Raw genomic sequence first — 4,339 nt, forward strand, 5'->3', positions numbered from 1 at the left:
TTTGCTTGTTCATGTCAAGCTTTTAGATTTTTTATGTCAAGTCTACATGATGATTCACATTTGTGCCACGTTTGGCAAAATTTATAGTATACACATTGTCAAGGGTCAATACATAAATACTGTTGCATGAAAAACTGTTTGAAATAACATCCTTAAAAGCTAATGTCCTATGAAAAGTAACTTAGATGTACTTGTAAACAAGTGGTCATTAATTTGAAATAAAATAAAACAAAAAAAAAAGGGTAGAACATTCATCCATTCATGAACCAGAGGTTTGAAGCATGAAAAAGAAATAGGTCTAATCACTATAAAAGTTTGAGGCTTTATTTTCCATATCTGATACATATGTAAGACTAGACGCCTACATTCACATGCAAGAAGGTAACAGAACGAAGAATCTACCAGCAATGGTTCCTCCAGCATATCATGACAGCTGCATGTCTATTTATTGGAAATCCTACAAATCATAATCTAGCATCTAAATATCCCTATCAAGGGTCATGTTACCCGGAAAATTCTGCACTAATATGTTTGGAGTTTTGTTATAAAAATTGTTTGGAGTTTATTAACCAATTGTGTATATGGTTGTGGAGCTGTGCAGGCTTCTCCATGGCAATCTAAACCGCTAGGGCTAGAAACAGGCCGATCTAGGCCGGGCCACCTCTACCCGAGCCTGGCCCTAAATGTTTTTCAGCTCCGACACCGCACGGGGTCGTTCCAATCACTTCATCCTCTGACTTTGTGGCGCACATAGTTTTTATTTATTTATTTATTTGAGAATAAGGGAGGCAAAAGCTGCCCAAGCTTTATTAATAATATGAAATGTATATGGTACAGAATTCACAGAATTAAGATGGAAGCTTGAAATGAATTATAGAAGCAAGACAGAAGTTAACCAAAACTTAGCAACAGTCTGTGATACAGAATAATCAAAGAGAGAGCAGTTGGAAAGATCTTACTGAATTATAGGGAGGAAAAGAAAATCTGAAAAGATCAGAGAATGAAAAACTACATCTCTGCTAATCAACATTATTTTAGCTTCAAAGCAAACTATGACAGAAGCAAAAATTCATCTTCTTCAGAATATGCTCAACCAATTCCATTTCTATGTGAGATCAGAAGGCGGGCAAAAGCCACCTAGATGCCAAAAGCTTCACCTAGTCAGATGCCAAAAGCCACCTAGATGCACACAGATTCAGAATCAGGCTAGATGTCAAAAACGACCCACCAATCCATACACGCAAAATAGAACTGATTGATGGGCAGCTTAACGTAAGAACCAAAATATAAAAGAAATAGCTCTAAGCGGAAGCTGAACATGAATTGGTCATATCCTTCTTGGTAGTAACCTTCACTTGATAATTATGAGGTACAAAGATGCCATAGCTCCCTTTCTTTGTCATTAGAAAAATAAGACAGAGAAGAATCGCATGCCCCTGCATCTTGTGATGGAAATAAGAGGTAGCAGGCTGCTATCCCCTGTTTATTGAAAAAGAGAGAAACTCGCAAAAAGAGAGTGAGAGAGAGAGTTTTAGATATGTACAGGTAGAGTAAATACAAGTTATGAGAAGATGAAGCAGTGCAACAGTGAGAAAAAAATACAGCCACCCGAAATCAGGTGCTGCTAGGGTGTGCGGTATCTTCTAAAGCACAGAGTAAACAATACCTTTTCCGGCACAAATATTATCTTCTTTTGGCCTGCATCTGCTTTAACCTGGTCAACGGTCAAGTGTCAAGCATCCGCGTGCAAGCAAGGGAGCAAACATAAAAAAATCTCTAAAGAAAGCAGGCCAAAACAAGTGTCATGCATCCACGCGCAAGAGCAAGCATGAAATGGTCCCCAAAGAAGAAAGAAAGCATGGGCGACTAAGATGCAACAGGCCACAGTATCAAAGAAGCATAAGAAGACATGTCATCAATCCGCAGGAGGAGAGTCTGCTTCTTTTGACGTGCCTGAGCTTATATAAAGGGCTCTAGGGATCATTTCAAGAAAATGAAAAATTCCTCTTCTCCCTCTTGTTCTTATTCTCTTCTCCACATAATTTCAATTATTTTTCTGAGTTTCTTTTGAGCTATCTATAAGCGTAAACGTGCTCTTCTTTCTTCCCTGGAGTCGCACTGATGGGGAAGACGTTGTTTTGTATTGGGTCGTCATATCTTTAAGAATCTGTGCCAGCGAACCCGTGCGTGGGGGGCATAAATTTTTCTGGGACAGCGCGTCAGCATACTTCGATCCACAAGCCATCATCTTTTATTTTTTCATTTTATTATTTTATTTTTTAGTAAATAATTTGCTAGTTAATTCTTCTTATTTACTGTTTATGAATATTAGAAACATTCAATTATTGATTTATCAATTACATTTGTGCATTTAGGCTAACAATCTAGAAAAGTTTATGTACTACTAGCATTAGATTTTAAATTGCAACATTTATTATATATATTGCCACATATTGCATGCACAATCTTGGTATGATATCACAATTGCCACATATTGCATGCACAATCTTGGTATGATATCACAACTGCCATATCTTGCATGCACAATCTTGGTTTGATATCACAACTGCCATATCTTGCATGCACAATCTTGGTATGATATCACAAATCAATTTCTAAAAACCATTGAATTTGATTATCATATTCAAAATTAATATTTGTATCAAATCATAGGATTTAGTATATTTTAGTTATTACACATTTTTGCTAGCTTCACTTTAGTGCTTAATTTTTCAAGCAAAATATTAGATTGCCTAACTTCTAAGAGGTTTATATTAACCTCCATTTGGACTCCTCACGGAGTAATTTTCAGATTCTATTCAAATGGAAATTTAGAAATTGGTTAATTCATAGGAGCTAGCTTAATATTGCACTTAGGATGAAATTAAATGATATATAGTAAAATTATCCATTGAATAATGGTGTCTAAGAAAAGCTTGTCAAAAAGTCCTACGTGCCTAAAAAGGATTGGTATTTAAGTGAGCCAAGTGCTTCACCACCGATCTGGAGCTGATCTGGCCGTTATTCTTTAGATTTTTCAACTAAACATTTAAAGTTCAAATTAGATATCAGTGCAATAATTTGACATAAACCTTCTCATTTTTACATGTGTCAAAACTGTGTTAAGCTACAAATCAATGGCTTCCCACATATCTAAAAACCTTAGTGCTAAATCTGAAAAGTTTGATAGTAAAAACTTTAGGAGGTGGCAAAATTAAATACGGTTCTAGCTCACCACCTTAGGCTTGATCTCAGCCATTGGTAAAAGCACTACTGAAGTCAGTAATAGGTACCCATCTGCTTTACGACCTTCTACTCGCCGCAACCCAAACCCTGCTCCTTTCTTTTCTCAAACTGCTGCTACTTCCTCTACCTCCTCCACTAGGACTCCAGAAGAAACCAACTACCATTGTCTTCATAGAATCCTAGGAGCCCTTTCTGATAGGCTTTATGATATTTATTATATAGCCAAGAGTGCCAAGGATCTCTGGGATATCCTAGAAAATAAATATGGACTTGATGATACCGGGGTAAAGAGATTCAAGGCCTCTGACTTTAGCAAGTTTAAATTTGATGATTCCAAACCTATAAATGATCAAATCCATGAATATGAAACCCTGATTTTTCAACTCCAATCAAATGAAACCCACCTAGATAATTCTTTCCAAGTTGCCTATATCATAGACAAACTTTTCTTTACCTAGTTAGACTTTGCCAAGACTTTGAGCCACACCCAAGGTAATTTGTCTCTAACTCAAGTCCTAAATTCCATTAGAATTGAAGAACAACATCGTCTTAGAAAAAAATCCTACTCCTCATCAACCTAGAAGTAAGGGTCCTGCCACTTCTGGCACCTAGGCTAACATAGTGACCTATGGGGCTGACTCCTCTGGGATTGTTATCATATTTGTTTTTTTCATACCTGAAGTTTAGATGACCTTCTAGATACTGTCACCTTTATCTTATCAAAGCTAAAAATGAGGTCTTAAATAAATTCAAAGTCTATAAAGCAGAGGTTGAAAACTAACTAGATAAAAAGATTAAAACATTAAGGTCTGATAGAGGAGATGAATATACCTCATTTGAGCTGACCCAGTTTTGTGAAAAATATAGGATAATTCATGAAGTGACAGCTCCCTATTTACCCCAATCTAATGGAGTAGAACCTTAATGGATATGGTTAACTCTATGTTAATTAGTTTAGGTGCACTAGAAAATCTTTGGGGGAGGCACTAGTAACTGCATCTTATATCTTAAACAGAATTCTATTCAAACATAATGATAAAATTCCATATGACATCTAGAAATATAGAAAACCTAACTTAAAATACTTAAAAGT

The sequence above is a fragment of the Phoenix dactylifera genome, unplaced genomic scaffold (assembly GCF_009389715.1).
Source record: "Phoenix dactylifera cultivar Barhee BC4 unplaced genomic scaffold, palm_55x_up_171113_PBpolish2nd_filt_p 002201F, whole genome shotgun sequence".
In the NCBI taxonomy this organism is placed as follows: Eukaryota; Viridiplantae; Streptophyta; class Magnoliopsida; order Arecales; family Arecaceae; genus Phoenix; species Phoenix dactylifera.